This window comes from Triticum urartu, chromosome 2A (assembly GCF_056163025.1).
Source record: "Triticum urartu cultivar PI428250 chromosome 2A, HENAU_Tu73, whole genome shotgun sequence".
NCBI lineage: Eukaryota > Viridiplantae > Streptophyta > Magnoliopsida > Poales > Poaceae > Triticum > Triticum urartu.
In genome coordinates, this window is record NC_141874.1 from 23,802,202 (window position 1) to 23,824,590 (window position 22,389).

At 44.0% G+C, this 22,389-nt stretch overlaps 1 pseudogene; it reads left to right on the plus strand.

The window, feature by feature from the left end:
• Nucleotides 1-10,261: 10,261 nt before the first annotated feature.
• Nucleotides 10,262-21,681, plus strand: LOC147983064 (uncharacterized; annotated as a pseudogene).
• Nucleotides 21,682-22,389: the final 708 nt, after the last annotated feature.

Sequence of the window (22,389 nt, forward strand, 5' to 3'; positions counted from 1 at the left end):
GGTTCGAGCTTATCAGGTTGAAGCTTTTTCACATAAGCATCGCAGCCCCAAACTTTCAGAAACGACAACTTTGGTTTCTTGCCAAACCATAGTTCATAAGGCGTCATCTCAACGGATTTTGATGGTGCCCTATTTAACGTGAATGCGGCTGTCTCTAGAGCGTGTCCCCAAAATGATGGCGGTAAATCAGTAAGAGAGATCATAGATCGCACCATATCTAGTAAAGTACGATTACGACGTTCGGACACACCATTACGCTGTGGTGTTCCGGGTGGCGTGAGTTGCGAAACTATTCCACAATTTTTCAAATGTACACCAAACTCATAACTCAAATATTCTCCTCCACGATCTGATCGTAGAAACTTTATTTTCTTGTTACGATGATTTTCAACTTCACTCTGAAATTCTTTGAACTTTTCAAACGTTTCAGACTTATGTTTCATTAAGTAGATATACCCATATCTGCTCAAGTCATCTGTGAAGGTGAGAAAATAACGATATCCGCCACGAGCCTCAACATTCATCGGACCACATACATCTGTATGTATGATTTCCAATAAATCTGTTGCTCTCTCCATAGTACCGGAGAACGGTGTTTTAATCATCTTGTCCATGAGGCACGGTTCGCAAGTACCAAGTGATTGTTTTAATCATCTTTCCCATGAGGCACGGTTCGCAAGTACCAAGTGATTCATAATCAAGTGGTTCCAAAAGTCCATCAATATGGAGTTTCTTCATGCGCTTTACACCGATATGACCTAAACGGCAGTGCCACAAATAAGTTGCACTATCATTATCAACTCTGTATCTTTTGGTTTCAACACTATGAATATGTGTGTCACTACTATCGAGATTTAACAAAAATAGACCACTCTTTAAGGGTGCATGACCATAAAAGATATTACTCATATAAATAGAACAACCATTATTCTCAGATTTAAATGAATAACCGTCTCGCATCAAACAAGATCCAGATATAATGTTCATGCTCAACGCTGGCACCAAATAACAATTATTTAGGTCTAATATTAATCCCGAAGATAGATGTAGAGGTAGCGTGCCGACTGCGATCACATCGACTTTGGAACCGTTTCCCACGCGCATCGTCACCTCGTCCTTAGCCAATCTTCGCTTAATCCGTAGTCCCTGTTTCGAGTTGCAAATATTAGCAACAGAACCAGTATCAAATACCCAGGTACTACTGCGAGCATTAGTAAGGTACACATCAATAACATGTATATCACATATACCTTTGTTCACCTTGCCATCCTTCTTATCCGCCAAATACTTGGGGCAGTTCCGCTTCCAGTGACCAGTCTGCTTGCAGTAGAAGCACTCAGTTTCAGGCTTAGGTCCAGACTTGGGTTTCTTCTCTTGAGTAGCAACTTGCTTGCCGTTCTTTTTGAAGTTTCCAAATCAACTAAACCATGCCCGATCATCACTTGAGATGGAGTAGTTTCATTGGTGAACATCACTATGTTGATCATATCTACTATATGATTCACGCTCGACCTTTCGGTCTCCGTGTTCCGAGGCCATATCTGTATATGCTTGGCTCGTCAAGTATAACCTGAGTATTCCGCATGTGCAACTTTTTTGCACCCGTTGTATTTGAACGTAGAGCCTATCACACCCGATCATCACGTGGTGTCTCAGCACGAAGAACTTTCGCAACGGTGCATACTCAGGGAGAACACTTCTTGATAATTAGTGAGAGATCATCTTATAATGCTACCGTCAATCAAAGCAAGATAAGATGCATAAAAGATAAACATCACATGCAATCAATATAAGTGATATGATATGGCCATCATCATCTTGTGCTTGTGATCTCCATCTTCGAAGCACCGTCATGATCACCATCGTCACCGGCGCGACACCTTGATGTCCATCGTAGCATCGTTGTCGTCTCGCCAATCTTATGCTTCCACGACCATCGCTACCGCTTAGTGATAAAGTAAAGCATTACAGCGCGATTGCATTGCATACAATAAAGTGACAACCATATGGCTCCTGCCAGTTGCCGATAACTCGGTTACAAAACATGATCATCTCATATAATAAAATTCAGCATCATGTCTTGACCATATCACAACACAACATGCCCTGCAAAAACAAGTTAGACGTCCTCTACTTTGTTGTTGCAAGTTTTACGTGGCTGCTACGGACTTAAGCAAGAACCAATCTTACCTACGCATCAAAACCACAACGATAGTTTGTCAAGTTGGTGTTGTTTTAACCTTCGCAAGGACCGGGCGTAGCCACACTCAGTTCAACTAAAGTTGGAGAAACTGTCACCCGCAAGCCACCTCTGTGCAAAGCACGTCGGGAGAACCGGTCTCGCGTAAGCGTACGCGTAATGTTGGTCCGGGCCGCTTCGTCCAACAATACCGCCGAACCAAAGTATGACATGCTGGTAAGCAGTATGACTTATATCGCCTACAACTCACTTGTGTTCTACTCGTGCATATAACATCAACATATAAAACCTGGCTCTGATACCACTGTTGGGGAACGTAGTAATTTCAAAAAAAAATCCTACGCACACGCAAGATCATGGTGATGCATAGCAACGAGAGGGGAGAGTGTGATCTACGTACCCTTATAGATCGACAACGGAAGCGTTAACACAACATAGAGGAAATAGTCGTACGTCTTCCCGATCCGACCGATCCAAGCACCGTTACTCCGGCACCTCCGAGTTCTTAGCACACGTACAGCTCGATGACGCTCCCCGGGCTCCGATCCAGCAAAGCTTCGGGGATGAGTTCCGTCAGCACGACGGCGTGGTGACGATGAAGATGTTCTACCGGCGCAGGGCTTCGCCTAAGCACTGCAACGATATGACCGAGGTAGAATATGGTGGATGGGGGCACCGCACACGGCTAAGGAACGATCACGAAGATCAACTTGTGTGTTCTAGGGTGCCCCCCTGCCTCCGTATATAAAGGATCCAAGGGGGTGTGCGGCCGGCCTAGAGGAGGCGCGCAGGAGGAGTCCTACTCCTACCGGGAGTAGGACTCCCCTCCCGTTCCTTGTCCAACTAGGAGAGGTGGAGGGAGAGAAGGAAAGGGGGGCGCCGCCCCTCCCTCCTTGTCCAATTCGGACTAGGGGGAGAGGGGGCGCGCGGCCTGCCCTGGAAGCCCCTTCCTCTTCTCCACATTAGGCCCATAAGGCCCATTAACCCCCCGGTGCTCCGATTTTATCCGAAACTTCCCCGGAACCCTTCCGGTGTCCGAATATAGTCGTCCAATATATCAATCTTTATGTATCGACCATTTCGAGACTCCTCGTCATGTCCGTGATCACATCCGGGACTCCGAACTAACTTCGGTACATCAAAATGCATAAACTCATAATAACTGTCATCGTAACGTTAAGCGTGCGGACCCTACGGTTCGAGAACAATGTAGACATGATTGAGACAAATCTCCGGTCAATAACCAATAGCGGGACCTGGATGCCCATATTGGCTCCTACATATTCTACGAAGATCTTTATCGGTCAGACCGCATAACAACATACGTTGTTCCCTTTGTCATCGGTATGTTACTTGCCCGAGATTCGATCGTCGGTATCCAATACCTAGTTCAATCTCGTTACCGGCAAGTCTCTTTACGCGTTCCGTAATACATCATCTCGCAACTAACTCATTAGTTGTAATGCTTGCAAGGCTTATGTGATGTGCATTACCGAGAGGGCCCAGAGATACCTCTCCGACAATCGGAGTGACAAATCCTAATCTCGAAATACGCCAACCCAACATCTACCTTTGGAGACACCTGTAGAGCTCCTTTATAATCACTCATTTACGTTGTGACGTTTGGTAGCACACAAAGTGTTCCTCCGGCAAACGGGAGTTGCATAATCTCATAGTCATAGAAACATGTATAAGTCATGAAGAAAGCAATAGCAACATACTAAACGATCGGGTGCTAAGCTAATGGAATGGGTCATGTCAATCAGATCATTCACCTAATGATGTGATCTCGTTAATCAAATAACAACATTTTTGTTCATGGTTAGGAAACATAACCATCTTTGATTAACGAGCTAGTCAAGTAGAGGCATACTAGTGACACTCTGTTTGTCTGTGTATTCACACATGTATTATGTTTCTGGTTAATACAATTCTAGCATGAATAATAAACATTTATCATGATATAAGGAAATAAATAATAACTTTATTATTGCCTCTAGAGCATATTTCCTTCACTTAATATATTTATGACGACAATGTCATCACCAAGTGGCGTAACTTAGTTATTAATCCCCCTTCTGACGAACCCAGTCGAAGCGCTATCCATGATGTCGCTATTGTTCCCTTCTCACAAGCCTGCCACCACCGAACCGCCAACCCTCCACCTCACTCTATTTAGCTCGCCACCACGCCATTGCTTCCCTCTCCTACCGTCATCCTCCTTCCTCCATCACCCTCTTCCACATCATTGGCCTCCTCCCCAGCGTCACCCTCTTCCCCGACATTTACCACCTCCCCACCATCGGCCTATGCTATGTTCATGGTCAACCCCTCAACCAAGAAGCTGACCAACACGTCCAAAACGGTGCAGCTCCTCCACGGAACTGGAGCGCAATGCTGAGGCTTCAATATTTCCAGACATTTCAGAATAGGCTTATATGTATGTTTCTTGCCCTCGAGTTGCCGCCCAGTGAAATACTTTAGCAATGTTAACTTCAGCTAGAAATATAGTTTATTCTGCTATGGTAATACCTCATCTAAATAAATGATGTTTTTCACTGGTATACTCTGCATGCAATCTTTCATCAACCTCCCACACATAGATATAAAATCACTGCCATTTCACATTCAATCGCCAATCGTAATATTTCTCTAATGAACCTTTTTATTCTATTTTTTGTTGGCTCTACAAGGAATATCAAGGTCACGACTACCATATTTTTAGATAACATAATGTGTCAGTATATAATCACTGCTAAAATAAAGACATTTAAGAATATGTTATAAACTTCAGTGTCACTACATTTACAATCCATATGATAAACAATAGTGTGGCTCTACAGGGAATATCAAGGTCACGGCTACCATATTTTTAGATAACATAATGTGTCAGTATATAATCACTGCTAAAATAAAGTCATTTAAGAATATGTTATAAACTTCAGTGTCATTACATTTACAATCCATATGATAAACAATAGTGGCCCGTAGCTGGTACATGTACAATATCCATGTTAGAAGGTCCAGCACACTTTCCTGCTTCATCCTTACTACAGTTAAGAGAATAGGCATACAATGTGTTATCCTTGCAATATGAGAATTGAGAGGCAAAGTACAAACCCACAATAGTATTTCAAGTAGACATAAGAGAGAGAATATATTGCACTGCTTCTATAAGGCTGCTCCTAGTGCTCCATCCTGGATAGCCGGATAGGCGCTAAGCCTACCATGTAAGCAGAAAACTAATGTGGCATAATTAAGGAGGAGAGAGAATCATTTGGTAACCCTACGAAGAAACGATACCAGGCGCAGGTACCTAGGAGAAAATAGAGTTAATCTGATCCCGTCCGCTGAACCGAGCCGTCACCCCAATTCCCCCATGTGTAGCCCCATCCGCTGCTTCTTCCTCGCCCCGTGCCGTCGCCCCGGCGCAACCACTTTGTCCTCGGTCCGCAGCGCTGCCTCGCCTCTGATTGTCGCTCGGAGCCGCCATCCCATCCCCGGTTTTAGCTTGAGACTGGATTTTCTACTCCCGGGTGCACCTACACCCGCATGAACAGTACACCTGAAAAAAATACAAAACAAAATTGAAAAATTCTGAAATTTTGGGACATCAAACTAGATCAAAAGTTTTCGCTTCTTGCAAAATTTCGTGACCAAATAGCATTCGAGGAGCCCTCAGCAAAAATAACAAAATCTGTGTTCAAAGTTTTGTTCACTTTTCAGGAGTGATTTTGTTTTTTTTGTTGAGGGCTCCTCAAATGTTATTTGGTCACGAAATTTTGCAGAAAGCTAAAACTTTTGATCTAGTTTGATGTCAAAAATATCGGATTTTTTACTCTGTTTCATTTTTTTTTCAAGTGTACTGTTCATGCGGGTGCACCTACACCCGGGAGCTGCCACACCTTTCTCTTTTAGCTTGCATCATGCACCATCGCCCGGAGAAGGTCGCAGCGGCACCACCGGCTCCTCCGCCAAGTCACCACCTGGTAAATGGTAAGGGCAAGCCTGCATTGCGTAAGTCCATTGATTCTATGTTTGATATAAACTGTAGTCGTCCATTGATTTCATTTTTTCACAAGTCTGGCCATCTAATTTGATAGAAACTGCAGCCTAAGTCCATCGATTCCGAGTTTCTTGCCATATTCTCTTACAAAAACTATAGTCTGTCGATTTCTTTTACATATCATGCCCATCTAATTTGAGTGTTGGCGAAAGACCGCTGCATATCTTTTTATCAAACTGAGTTAAGTCCAGTTTAGAATTAACAAGAAAAATTCAAAGAAACTACAGTCCATCGAATTATTTTGCTCACTGACCGTTCAGTTCAGTTCAGTTTTTATAGAATGCAACCCTGTATTTTGTAGAACCAAACAGAGTTCAGTTCAGCCCAAACCGAGTTCTGTTCAGTTTAAAACCAAAAGCAATTTTAAGGTATAGCTATCTAGGCATACAGATTGTCAAGCAGCAAGTTTTTGACACAATCAACCTGAGTTTATTGATCTTATGGGAATGCACAAGGATGTATTGATCTGAAACCAATGATTCGATCAGATGAGGCGATGTTGTATTGTAGATTTACGAGAAATTGGTTTAGACTGATAGAGTTATATTAGGATTTACAGAATTACTCTGTTTTAAGAAGCTGAAGCAAAATTTGAGGTACTGCTATTTAGTCATAAAAATTATCAGGCAATAACTATTTTGAAGGAATCAAACTGACTACTTCTATAAGAAACTTACTTCCTGTTGTGTGTAGACACTTGAAGAAACATGTTTCCAGTAATCTAGACACTTGAAGTAAGCAAGCACCTAAACTGAATATGAAGCTCTGCAATTCCCTCATTGGTCCTGACATATTGGATCATTCGCCATCCCGGGTTCAGGGGCTCATTCTTTCCAAGAAATTACAAAAATCTTCTTGCTTCAGTTGCTTGTTACGTGACATACCATGTATCATCTCATTCCAACAAACACCGGAGGACTAATAAACATAGTCCTGGTCTAGTTGAATTGGTTTCTGAAAAGGAAAATCATAATATTACAAATTACAAGCTGTCCAAATAGAAAGATCAGTTTAATTTGACGATTTGACAGAGAGTTGCAATACTGGAGAAACTGGGATTTCCAAAGCCAACTGGTACCAAATAATAAAGCAAAATCAGGTTATACATCCACTTCTTTCTATTCTGGAAATCTATGCATTCTGCGAAAAACTAAAATAACTACAGACTTTGCACAATTAGAAACAAGAAGCTGGTGGTACACTAATCAGATTATCCCTATGGAGCTCATTAGCTCAAACTTGTAGTTAGAAATACTGGACTAGTGCAGACTGCAGTAACCATCTACTTTTGTCGACCATTACTCCAAGATCAAAATGTGATAATCATAATATAAGTTTGCTTCATGGAAAAATTGAAACATATTTGCTTGTACTCTGGTGATAGCTATACTCGTTCCTAAGATAACAAACATGTATTTTGACAAACTAATGAGTATTTTTTATCCACTTTTTTGTGATCATATCTTCCATTGAGCAGCCAGGTAGAGGCATACATGGCTTTGTAGCGCTGGCCTGATGTAATGTAAAGATAGAGATGCTAACTGTTAGTCACCTACAAAAGAAGATGTGTTCATCGGAGCCTGGACTCCTCTTTTCCCAACCTTTGTAGCCAATTCAGGTTGGAAAATTCATGAAAAATTCTTCAGTCATCATCTGCATGAGTTTCTCCATTGCTTGCATCTGTATGTATACATACTGACATGGAGTAACTCCTCTCTCAGTGCATAAGTGAAGGAATTTCAGAAAAGGGCTATTTGGCGATGACTCATGTGAGCTGTGTTCAAGCCAGTTGACCAATGCAGCAATGCTGCAGCTAAAGCATGTCTGGAGAAAGTAACCATGCAGAGATATAGGTTATATAGAAACAGAATTCAAGCCAACATTTTAAGGTAAAACATGGTAAGCAGGATGGGACTTTTTTCACTTTTCTTCTCTTAGGGGGCTTACCAGTTTTTTGTCGCAGCAGCCTACTACCATGACTCATGGTAGCAGGAAAATTCCAGTCCCCCTGGCGTGCAAACAAAGTATTCGCACAAATGGAGCAAAGAAGATCACAAGATGGAAAAAGTGATCACCATTATAGATAAAAAATAGCATGGGTGAAAAAAATAATTCTTGCTCCTCAATCTGACACAACAGAGCATGAATACACCCAAATAGTTAAGTAATTTGCATGCTTTCCATACTACCTAGATAATTAGATTTGCCTGAAGGAATATGTAGAAATTAGAAAAACAACATAAACCAAACTGATATTGTTCTAACCTTACAAATTGAGGTGCATCAGTTAGAAAACTGAAACTTCTTACCCTGTTGCTTGCACAAGTAGCAGGCTTCCTAGGTTTGAATCACTCCAAGAAATCAATGGGTAAATTGCAACCGCTGCTCTGTTCTGCTCATTGTGCGGGAGGATGAAGTGGTTAAGACACCGACATAGGGGCGGGGACCAAGAAGACCCGGTGCAGGGGCCCGCTGGACGGGCATGTGATAGGCATGGACAACGCCCGTCCACAGTTTCTACCCGGTGGCCCACGGCGGGGGCCGCTGCTGGTAGCGGGACGCCCCCTGCGCCCGGCGCCTGCTGTTGCGGCTGCTGCTGGCGGCGGCCCCCGACGCCCCGCCGGTTGCGCCGGCCCCCGCCACCTTGCGGCTGCTAGGGAGGCCCGGGGGGCGCGGGCGGTGCGGACGGCAGCAGGTAATAGCCAGTGGGCACGGGCGGCGCGGGTTGATGGGACACGGTCGGAGGAGCAGGGCTGCCGCGGGTGGTGCCGGCGGCGAGGGCGGTGTGCTGGACCCGCTGCTTCAGCTTCGTCATCCGGCGCTCCTCATGTTTGAGGTACGCGACGACGCGCTGGAATGTGGGCTGTGGCAGCAAGGTGAGGTTGGACGCCGCGTTGCCGAAATCCTCGCTAAGACCGTCGGTGCGGGTGCTCAGCCTGAGGTCATCAGAGACCTTAGCGCCGATGTCGCGAAGCTCGTCGGCGAGCATCTTGAGCCTCATGCAGTACTCGTCGATGGTGGAGTTGTCCTGGTGACCAGAGGCGGAGGCAGTGGGGGGGCGAGCGGGGGCCAGACCCCCCGCCCCCATGGTTCGCCCCCCCCCCCCCCCCCCCCCACAACGAACTCCAGCGGGGACTAGTACTAATAGTTTAGGCATAATTATCCGGCCATCAGGCCATTAGTGCATGGGCTAAACACATGTCAAGCCCAAAACGCAAGAAGGGCCAAGGGCCGAGGCTGCAGCCTGCATACTACGCATGTATACGCTGGTAGCACGCGACTAGCTTCCTGGAGACCTGGACTCTTTCGTCCGCGACGCGCCGCTAGCCGCTGGCGCTAGGGCTTCATTGATGTCGGCCGCCGAGCGTCGCGCCGTGTTTCGCCCGTCGTCGATTGCTGATTCGCGAAGCTGCCGCCGACCGCGCATCAATCCAGTACAGGCAGCCGCACGGAATCGCCACAAGCCCACACCGAATTCCTAACTGATCCTGTCCCGTGATCAGAGAAGGAGGTATTATTGTCAGGTTCATACTACTCGTCAGTTTGATTCAATAAATCAATTGATCAACTGTTAGTACTTACTACTTAGTGGTTAGTGACTTAGTATATTTTGGCACTTGTCACATCAATTCCAGATTACATATCTGCTTTGTACTTATATAAGAACTGCATAGGTCATGAGGAAGAGGAAGACACCACCGGCGATAAGTAATTTTTTCAAGCCAATTGCTTCAAACTCTACAGTTGAAAATGCAAATGCAACCGTGGAGGTCGATGTCACAGAGCAACCCACTGATAACAGTGTCCCCAATCTCAGTTCAGTTGATATGCCACCCCCCAAGCAAAATATTGAGGCATCTGTAGAAGTAGAAGTTCTAGAACAACAAAGAGTCGGAAGCACACCATTCGAGCGAGACCCTGGAAAGCGCAAACAGATTTGGGAACTCCCTCTTGATAAGCAAAATGAAGCACGCCAATTCTATATTTCTGAAGGCCGATACATGCCATACATGAGAGAGTATCCATAGAATGATGATCCACCAAAACATCGTCGGCGTTTCCAGTACAGTTGGTTCAAGGATTTTGAATGGCTTGAGTTTTCACCTTACACAAAGCGTGCATATTGCTTCCATTGTTTCCTCTTCTCAAGAAAGCCGATTGGGAAGTGCGGCTCAGAAACATTTACTGTTTTGGGCTTTGATAGGTGGAAGAAGGTGAATAATGGGAAAGAGTGTGCTTTTTTAACTCATATGGGTAAAGATGCCGGTTCAGCCCATAACTTCTCAGTTCGTTGTTATGATAATTTCAAAAACAGCATGACTCATATTGATAAGGTGTATGGGAAAGCAACCGCAAAAACGATTTTAGATGCAAGGCTAAGGCTCAAAGTTACAATTGATTCCATCCGGTAAGCAATATTTTTCTTCCATCTTAAGTTACAATAATTAAAATATTATATCTTGTAGTATCCTAACAAAACAATTATATGACATGATGCAGGTGGGAACGTAGTAATTTCAAAAAAATTCCTACGCACACGCAAGATCATGGTGATGCATAGCAACGAGGGGAGAGTGTGATCTACGTACCCTTTGTAGATCGACAACGGAAGCGTTTGGTTGATGTAGTCGTACGTCTTCACGATCCGACCGATCCAAGCACCGTTACTCCGGCACCTCCAAGTTCTTGGCACACGTTCAGCTCGATGACGATCCCCGGGCTCCGATCCAGCAAAGCGTCGGGGAGGAGTTCTGTCAGCACGACGGCGTGGTGACGATCTTGATGTTCTACCATCGCAGGGCTTCGCCTAAGCACCGCTACAATATGACCGAGGTGGAATATGGTGGAGGGGGGCACCGCACACGGCTAAGGAACGATCACGGAGATCAACTTGTGTGTCTATGGGGTGTCCCCTGCCCCCGTATATAAAGGAGTGGAGGAGGGGAGGCCGGCCCAGGCTAGGTGCGGCCAGGATGTGGAGTCCTACTAGGACTCCAAGTCCTAGTAGGAGTCCACCAAGAGGGGAGGAAGGGAGAAGGAAGTGGAGGAGAAGGAGAGGTGGCCGGCCCCCTTTTCCCTAGTCCAATTCGGACTAGAGGGGAAGGGGGGCGCAGCAGCCCCTTGGCCCTTTCTCCTCTTTCCACTAAAGCCCATCAAGGCCCATTGCTTCTCCCGTAACTACCCGGTACTCCGAAAAATACCCGAATCACTCGGAACCTTTCCGATGTCGGAATATAGTCGTCCAATATATCGATCTTTACGTCTCGACCATTTCGAGACTCCTCGTCATGTCCCCGATCTCATCCGGGACTCCGAACTCCTTCGGTACATCAAAACTCATAAACTCATAATATAACTGTCATCCAAACCTTAAGCGTGCGGACCCTACGGTTCGAGAACAATGTAGACATGACCGAGACTCGTCTCCGGTCAATAACCAATAGCGGGACCTGGATGCCCATATTGGCTCCTACATATTCTACGAAGATCTTTATCGGTCAGACCGCATAACAACATACGTTATTCCCTTTGTCATCGGTATGTTACTTGCCCGAGATTCGATCGTCGGTATCCCATACCTAGTTCAATCTCGTTACCAGCAAGTCTCTTTACTCGTTCCGTAATACATCATCTCACAACTAACTCATTAGTTGCAATGCTTGCAAGGCTTATGTGATGTGTATTACCGAGAGGGCCCAGAGATACCTCTCCGACAATCGGAGTGACAAATCCTAATCTCGAAATACGCCAACCCAACATGTACCTTTGGAGACACCTGTAGAGCACCTTTATAATCACCCATTTACGTTGTGACGTTTGGTAGCACACAAAGTGTTCCTCCGGCAAACGGGAGTTGCATAATCTCATAGTCATAGGAACATGTATAAGTCATGAAGAAAGCAATAGCAACATACTAAACGATCGGGTGCTAAGCTAATGGAATGGGTCATGTCAATCACATCATTCTCCTAATGATGTGATCCCGTTATCAAATAACAACTCTTTTGTTTATGGTTAGGAAACATAACCATCTTCGATTAACGAGCTAGTCAAGTAGAGGCATACTAGTGACACTTTGTTTGTCTATGTATTCACACAAGTATTATGTTTCCGGTTAATACAATTCTAGCATGAATAATAAACATTTATCATGATATAAGGAAATAAATAATAACTTTATTATTGTCTCTAGGGCATATTTCCTTCAGTCTCCCACTTGCACTAGAGTCAATAATCTAGTTCACATCGCCATGTGATTTAACAGCAATAGTTCACATCACCATGTGATTAACACCCATAGTTCACATCTATATGTGATCAACACCCAAAGGGTTTACTAGAGTCAGTAATCTAGTTCACATCGCTATGTGATTAACACCCAAAGAGTACTAAGGTGTCAGCATGTTTTGCTTGTGAGATAATTTTAGTCAACGGGTCTGTCACATTCAGATCCGTAAGTATTTTGTGAATTTCTATGTCAACAATGCTCTGCACGGAGCTACTCTAGCTTATTGCTCCCACTTTCAATATGTATCTAGATCGAGACTTAGAGTCATCCAGATCTGTGTTAAAACTTGCATCGACGTAACTTTTTATGACGAACCTTTTTGTCACCTCCATAATTGAGAAATATTTCCTTATTCCACTAAGGATAATTTTGACCGCTGTCCAGTGATCTACTCTTAGATCACTATTGTACTCCCTTGCTTAACACAGTGTAGGGTATACAATAGATCTGGTACACAGCATGGCATACTTTATAGAACCTATGGCTGAGGCATAGGGAATGACTTTCATTCTATTTCTATCTTCTGCCGTGGTCGGGCTTTGAGTCTTACTCAATTTCACACCTTGCAACACAGGCAAGAACTTTTTCTTTGACTGTTCCATTTTGAACTACTTCAAAATCTTGTCAAGGTATGTACTCATTGAAAAAACTTATCAAGCGTCTTGATCTATCTCTATAGATCTTGATGCTCAATATGTAAGCAGCTTTACCGAGGTCTTTCTTTGAAAAATTCCTTTCAAACACTCCTTTATGCTTTGCAGAATAATTCTACATTATTTCCGATCAACAATATGTCATTCACATATAATTATCAGAAATGTTGTAGTGCTCCCACTCACTTTCTTGTAAATACAGGCTTCATCGCAAGTCTGTATAAAACTATATGCTTTGATCAACTTATCAAAGCGTATATTCCAACTCCGAGATGTTTGCACCAGTCCATAGATGGATCGCTGGAGCTTGCATATTTTGTTAGCACCTTTAGGATTGACAAAACCTTCTGGTTGTATCATATACAACTCTTCTTTAATAAATCTATTAAGGAATGCAGTTTTGTTTATCCATTTGCCAGATTTCATAAAATGCGGCAATTGCTAACATGATTCGGACAGACTTAAGCATAGATACGAGTGAGAAACTCTCATCGTAGTCAACACCTTGAACTTGTCGAAAACCTTTTGCGACAATTCTAGCTTTGTAGATAGTAACACTAATATCCGCGTCCGTCTTCCTCTTGAAGATCCATTTATTCTCAATTGCTTGCCGATCAACGGGCAAGTCAACCAAAGTCCATACTTTGTTCTCATACATGGATCCCATCTCAGATTTCATGGCTTCAAGCCATTTTGCGGAATCTGGGCTCACCATCGCTTCTTCATAGTTCGTAGGTTCATCATGATCTAGTAGCATGACTTCCAGAACAGGATTACCGTACCACTCTGGTGCGGATCTCACTCTGGTTGATCTACGAGGTTCAGTAGTATCTTGATCTAAAGTTTCATGATTATCATCATTAGCTTCCTCTCTAATTGGTGTAGGTGTCACTGAAATAGTTTTCTGTGATGCACTACTTTCCAATAAGGGAGTAGGTACAATTACCTCGTCAAGTTCTACTTTCCTCCCACTCACTTCTTTCGAGAGAAACTCCTTCTCTGGAAAGGATCCATTCTAAGCAACGAATATCTTGCCTTCGGATCTATGATAGAAGGTGTACCCAACATTTTCTTTTGGGTATCCTATGAAGACGCACTTCTCCGATTTGAGTTTGAGCTTATCAGGATGAAACTTTTTCATATAAGCATTGCAACCCCAAACTTTAAGAAACGACAACTTTGGTTTCTTGCCAAACCATAGTTCATACGGTGTCGTCTCAACAGATTTAGATGATGCCCTTTTAACGTGAATGCAGCTGTCTCTAATGCATAACCCCAAAATGATAGTGGTAGATCGGTAAGAGACATCATAGATAGCACCATATCTAATAAAGTACGGTTATGACGTTCGGACACACCATTACATTGTGGTGTTCCAGGTGGCGTGAGTAGTGAAACTATTTCACATTGTTTTCAACTGAAGGCCAAACTCGTAACTCAAATACTCTTCTCTACGATCAGATCGTAGAAACTTTATTTTCTTATTACGATGATTTTTCACTTCACTCTGAAATTCTTTGAACTTTTCAAATGTTTCAGACTTATGTTTCATCAAGTAGATATACTCATATCTGCTCAAATCATCTGTGAAGATCAGAAAATAATGATACTTGTCGCGAGCCTCAATATTCGTCGGACCACATACATCAGTATGTATGATTTCCAACAAATCTGTTGCTCGCTCCATTGTTCCGAAGAACAGAGTCTTAGTCATCTTGCCCATGAGGCATGGTTCGCAAGTATCAACTGATTCATAATCAAGTGATTCCAAAAACCCATCAGCATGGAGTTTCTTCATGCGCTTTACACCAATATGACCTAAACGGTAGTGCCACAAATAAGTTGCACTATCATTATTAACTTTGCATCTTTTGGTTTCAATATTATGATTATGTGTATCACTACGATCGAGATCCAACGAACTATTTTCATTGGGTGTGTAACCATATAAGGTTTTATTCATGTAAACAGAACAACAATTTATTCTCTTACTTAAATGAATAACCGTTTTACAATAAACATGATCAAATCATATTCATGCTTAACGCAAACACCAAATAACACTTATTCAGGTTCAACACTAATCCCGAAAGTATAGGGAGTGTGCGATGATGATCATATCAATCTTGGAACCACTTCCAACACACATCGTCACTTCACCCTTAACTAGTCTCTGTTTATTCTGCAACTCCCGTTTCGAGTTACTAATCTTAGCAACTGAACTAGTATCAAATGCTGAGGGGTTGCTATAAACACTAGTAAAGTACACATCAATAACATGTATATCAAATATACTTATGTTCACTTTGCCATCCTTCTTATCTGCCAATCACTTGGGGTAGTTCCGCTTCCAGTGACCAGTCCCTTTGCAGTAGGAACACTTAGTCTCAGGCTTAGGACCAGACTTGGGCTTCTTCACTTGAGCAGCAACTTGCTTGCTGTTCTTCTTGAAGTTCTCCTTCTTCCCTCTGCCCTTTTCTTGAAACTAGTGGTCTTGTCTACCATCAACACTTGATGTTTTTCTCGATTTCTACCTTCGTCAATTTCCGCATTACGAAGAGCTTGGGAATCGTTTCCGTTATCCCTTGCATATCATAGTTCATCACGAAGTTCTACTAACTTGGTGATGGTGACTAGAGAATTCTGTCAATCACTATCTTATCTGGAAGATTAACTCCCACTTGATTCAAGCGATTGTAGTACTCAGACAATCTGGGCACATGCTCACTAGTTGAGCGATTCTCCTCCATCTTTTAGCTATAGAACTTGTTGGGGACTTCATATCTCTCAACTCGCGTATTTGCTTGAAATATTAACTTCAACTCCTGGAACATCTCATATGCTCCATGACGTTCAAAACGTCTTTGAAGTCCCGATTCTAAGCCATTAAGCATGGTGCACTAAACTATCAAGTAGTCATCATATTGAGCTAGCCAAACGTTCATAACGTCTGCATCTGCTCCTGCAATAGGTCCGTCACCTAGCGGTGCATCAAGGACATAATTCTTCTGTGCAGCAATGAGGATAAACCTCATATCACGAATCCAATCCGCATCATTGCTACTAACATCTTTCAACACACTTTTCTCTAGGAACATATCAAAATAAACACAGGGAAGCAACAACGCGAGCTATTGATCTACAACATAATTTGCAAAATACTACCAGGGACTAAGTTCATGATAAATTTAAGTTCAATTAATCATATTACTTAAGAACTCCCACTTAGATAGACATCCCTCTAATCTTCTAAGTGATCACGTGATCCATCTTGCAGCTATAGAACTTATTGGAGACTTCATATCTCTCAATCCGGGCATTTGCTTGAAATATTAACTTCAACTCCTGGAACATCTCATATGCTCCATGACGTTCAAAACGTCGTTGAAGTCCCGATTCTAAGCCGTAAAGCATGGCACACTGAACTATCGAGTAGTCATCAGCTTTGCTCTGCCAGACGTTCATAACATCTGGTGTTGCTCCAGCAGCAGGCCTGGCACCCAGCGGTGCTTCCAGGACGTAATTCTTCTGTGCAGCAATGAGGATAATCCTCAAGTTACGGACCCAGTCCGTGTAATTGCTACCATCATCTTTCAACTTTGCTTTCTCAAGGAACGCATTAAAATTCAACGGAACAACATCACGAGCCATCTATCTACAATCAACATAAACAAGCAAGATACTATCAGGGACTAAGTTCATGATAAATTTAAGTTCAATTAATCATATTACTTAAGAACTTCTACTTAGATAGACATCCCTCTAATCCTCTAAGTGATCACGTGATCCAAATCAACTAAACCATGCCCGATCATCACGTGAGATGGAGTAGTTTCATTGGTGAACATCACTATGTTGATCATATCTACTATATGATTCACGCTCGACCTTTCGGTCTCCGTGTTCCGAGGCCATATCTGTATATGCTTGGCTCGTCAAGTATAACCTGAGTATTCCGCGTGTGCAACTGTTTGCACCCGTTGTATTTGAACGTAGAGCCTATCACACCCGATCATCACGTGGTGTCTCAGCACGAAGAACTTTCGCAACGGTGCATACTCAGGGAGAACACTTCTTGATAATTTAGTGAGAGATCATCTTATAATGCTACCGTCAAACAAAGCAAGATAAGATGCATAAAAGATAAACATCACATGCAATCAATATAAGTGATATGATATGGCCATCATCATCTTGTGCCTGTGATCTCCATCTCCGAAGCACCATCATGATCACCATCGTCACCGGCGCGACACCTTGATCTCCATCGTAGCATCGTTGTCGTCTCGCCAATCTTATGCTTCCACGACTATCGCTACCGCTTAGTAATAAAGTAAAGCATTACATCGCGATTGCATTGCATACAATAAAGCGACAACCATATGGCTCCTGCCAGTTGCCGATAACTCGGTTACAAAACATGATCATCTCATACAATAAAATTTAGCATCATGTCTTGGCCATATCACATCACAACATGCCCTGCAAAAACAAGTTAGACGTCCTCTACTTTCTTGTTGCAAGTTTTACGTGGCTGCTACGGGCTTAAGTAAGAACCAATCTCACCTACGCATCAAAACCACAACGATAGTTTGTCAATTTGACTCTGTTTTAACCTTCGCAAGGACCGGGCGTAGCCACACTTGGTTCAACTAAAGTTGGAGAGACTGTCGCCCGCAAGCAACCTATGTGCAAAGCACGTCGGGAGAATCGGTCTCGCGTAAGCGTACGAGTAATGTCGGTCCGGGTCGTCTCGTCCAACAATACCGCCGAACCAAAGTATGACATGCTGGTAGGCAGTATGACTTATATCGCCCACAACTCACTTGTGTTCTACTCGTGCATATAACATCAACACATAAAACCTAGGCTCGGATACCACTGTTGGGGAACGTAGTAATTTCAAAAAAAATTCCTACGCACACGCAAGATCATGGTGATGCATAGCAACGAGGGGAGAGTGTGATCTACGTACCCTTTGTAGATCGACAACGGAAGCGTTTGGTTGATGTAGTCGTACGTCTTCACGATCCGACCGATCCAAGCACCGTTACTCCGGCACCTCCAAGTTCTTGGCACACGTTCAGCTCGATGACGATCCCCGGGCTCCGATCCAGCAAAGCGTCGGGGAGGAGTTCTGTCAGCACGACGGCGTGGTGACGATCTTGATGTTCTACCATCGCAGGGCTTCGCCTAAGCACCGCTACAATATGACCGAGGTGGAATATGGTGGAGGGGGGCACCGCACACGGCTAAGGAACGATCACGGAGATCAACTTGTGTGTCTATGGGGTGTCCCCTGCCCCCGTATATAAAGGAGTGGAGGAGGGGAGGCCGGCCCAGGCTAGGTGCGGCCAGGATGTGGAGTCCTACTAGGACTCCAAGTCCTAGTAGGAGTCCACCAAGAGGGGAGGAAGGGAGAAGGAAGTGGAGGAGAAGGAGAGGTGGCCGGCCCCCTTTTCCCTAGTCCAATTCGGACTAGAGGGGAAGGGGGGCGCAGCAGCCCCTTGGCCCTTTCTCCTCTTTCCACTAAAGCCCATCAAGGCCCATTGCTTCTCCCGTAACTACCCGGTACTCCGAAAAATACCCGAATCACTCGGAACCTTTCCGATGTCGGAATATAGTCGTCCAATATATCGATCTTTACGTCTCGACCATTTCGAGACTCCTCGTCATGTCCCCGATCTCATCCGGGACTCCGAACTCCTTCGGTACATCAAAACTCATAAACTCATAATATAACTGTCATCCAAACCTTAAGCGTGCGGACCCTACGGTTCGAGAACAATGTAGACATGACCGAGACTCGTCTCCGGTCAATAACCAATAGCGGGACCTGGATGCCCATATTGGCTCCTACATATTCTACGAAGATCTTTATCGGTCAGACCGCATAACAACATACGTTATTCCCTTTGTCATCGGTATGTTACTTGCCCGAGATTCGATCGTCGGTATCCCATACCTAGTTCAATCTCGTTACCAGCAAGTCTCTTTACTCGTTCCGTAATACATCATCTCACAACTAACTCATTAGTTGCAATGCTTGCAAGGCTTATGTGATGTGTATTACCGAGAGGGCCCAGAGATACCTCTCCGACAATCGGAGTGACAAATCCTAATCTCGAAATACGCCAACCCAACATGTACCTTTGGAGACACCTGTAGAGCACCTTTATAATCACCCATTTACGTTGTGACGTTTGGTAGCACACAAAGTGTTCCTCCGGCAAACGGGAGTTGCATAATCTCATAGTCATAGGAACATGTATAAGTCATGAAGAAAGCAATAGCAACATACTAAACGATCGGGTGCTAAGCTAATGGAATGGGTCATGTCAATCACATCATTCTCCTAATGATGTGATCCCGTTATCAAATAACAACTCTTTTGTTTATGGTTAGGAAACATAACCATCTTCGATTAACGAGCTAGTCAAGTAGAGGCATACTAGTGACACTTTGTTTGTCTATGTATTCACACAAGTATTATGTTTCCGGTTAATACAATTCTAGCATGAATAATAAACATTTATCATGATATAAGGAAATAAATAATAACTTTATTATTGCCTCTAGGGCATATTTCCTTCAGTTAACATTCCAGGCTTGTGCTTTTAGAGGGCATGATGAATCTCCGGGATCCATTAACCGGGGTAATTTCCTAGAACTGGTAAAACTTTTGGCTTCTTATAACAAGGAGGTGAAAGATGTTGTCTTGGAAAATGCTCCTCGAAACGCAAAGTACACATCTCATCAGGTTCAAGAGGAAATTCTTGCTATACTTTCTCGAAAGGTGCAAAGAACAATTAGAGAAGAAATTGGTGATAGCAAATTTTGTATAATGGTTGACGAAGCTCGCGATGAATCCAAGAAAGAGCAAATGGCGTTGGTCCTTCGGTTTCCTGACACCGAAGGGTTCATACAGGAGCGTTTTGTTGATGTCATTCATGTGAATGACACTCTTGCATTGACTCTCAAGGAGACAATTTGCACTGTTCTAGCAGATAACAATTTAAATGTGGTAGATATCAGAGGTCAGGCCTATGACGGGGCCAATAATATGAGAGGGGAGTCGAACGGATTGAAGGCTTTAATTCTGAAGGCGTGCCCTTATGCATATTACATTCATTGTATGGCGCATCAGCTTCAATTGGCCCTTGTTGCAGCATCACGAGAGGTACATGAAGTGCATAATTTTTTTCAACATGCCAATTTTGTCATAAATGTTGTTAGTGCTTCACCTAAACGCAATGATGAGTTACTAGCAAATCAAGCCGCCGAAATTGCACGTGAAATTGAACTGGGGGATCTTGATACGGGAAAAGGGGCAAACCAGATAGGTTCTTTACAGAGACCAGCAGACACTAGATGGAGTTCGCACTTCAAGTCAATTCGGAGCTTGAGGAAGATGTTTGGTGCCACAATTACAGTCCTACGAAGTATAGCGAATGATTGTTCGGTGACACAATATTCCCGTGGAGATGCTGGAGGCGCCCTAAGGATAATTGTTTCTTTTGATTTTGTGTTCATGTTGCACCTCATGGAGAGGATTATGAAAATCACAGATGTCTTGTGCCAAACACTTTCAGAAGAAATCTATGGACATTTTGAATGCATTAGATACACTCTCTAACACTAAGGTGCTCCTCGCTGATCTAAGAGAGGAAGGATGGGAACCTCTCATAGAGGAGGTTAAGACCTTTTGTGTGAAGCATGAAGTTGAGATCCCCGATATGAGTCGCAAGTATGTCCCTTACTCCCTTTCCTCTACTGTATAATAGAATAATATTGATCACATATGCTTTACTCTAACACATATACTGTATTTGTAATTTACAGGTATGTTGATGTGACTAAGTCTCGGAATAAACATAATAACATCACGGTGCTTCACCACTACAAAGCAGATGTGTTTAATGTGGCGATAGATCAACAACTGGTTGAGCTAAATGACCGTTTTAGCGTTCAGACAACAGAGCTAATGACACTCTGTGCATCCTTGGATCCAAGGCATGACTCGTTTGACATATCAAAGATTTGCATGCTTGTGGACAAATTCTATCCAGCGGATTTTTCTAGTCAAGAGCAGGCTCGCCTGGAGTCACAACTTCCACACTATCAGTTAGATGTTTGCAACCATCCAGAGCTGAATTCTTCGTCATCACTGGCTGATTTGACCGTTGCATTGCATAAAACAGGTAAAGCCTCTGTGTATCCAATGGTTGATAGATTATTGCGCTTGGTCATCACTCTCCCGGTGTCAACTGCAACTGCGGAGAGAGCTTTTTCAGCAATGAAGATTATCAAGACACGTCTCCGAAGTAAAATGGGTGACGATTTTCTTCGACCTTACATGGTTGTATACATTGGGAAGGAAATAGCTGCAAAGTTCAATGTTAATGAGATTATTGATTTGTTTGATCGACCGGCTAGGGGGCATAGATCTGCATTCAAACTAGTAGAAATGTAGTCTTTTTATTGTAAAGCTTATACTGTTACATGTTTGATATCGATACAATATCCAAGACTTGAAATATTTTTGTGTTATGTCTCATGTGTGCTTCAATGTGTTCCTCCCCCCCCCCCATGGTGAAATCCTGGCTCCGCCCCTGCTGGTGACAGCCGATGAACTGCTGCAAGAAAACAAGGCGCTGAAGTTTGTTGTCGGTGAAGAGCGCGTTGATCTTGGCCCACACGTCGCAGGCGTCGTCGTCCTCGGCGACAACCGTGTGGCAGATGTCCTTCGAGACCGTCTAGTAGAACCAATGGATGATCGTGGCCTCGATGGCGGACCACTCCGAATCGACGCGCATGTACGCGCTGTCCACGGAACCGTCGATGTGCTCGGTGAGATAGTACTAGGGGAAGATGAGGTTGAAGTAGGTCTTCCATGCGTAGTACGACGTGCTAGAGCTGTCGAGATGGATAGGGACCCGGGCCTCAATGTTGAGGTCATGGATGGCAGTGGCGGAGGGCTCGGGGCTGGCGAACGGGTTGGACGAGCTAGTCGTGAATGAGCCGGGCGAAGACATGGCGGCGCACGGGTAAGGTTAGGGGCGGTGGCGGCGCTGGAACGCGGCGGCGGCAGGGGCGCGACGCAGGTCGGGTTAGGGTTTTGGAGGGCCGGGAGAGGAGAGGCAGCGGCGGCAGGGCGGGTGCGGGGGCGCGCTGCAGGGAG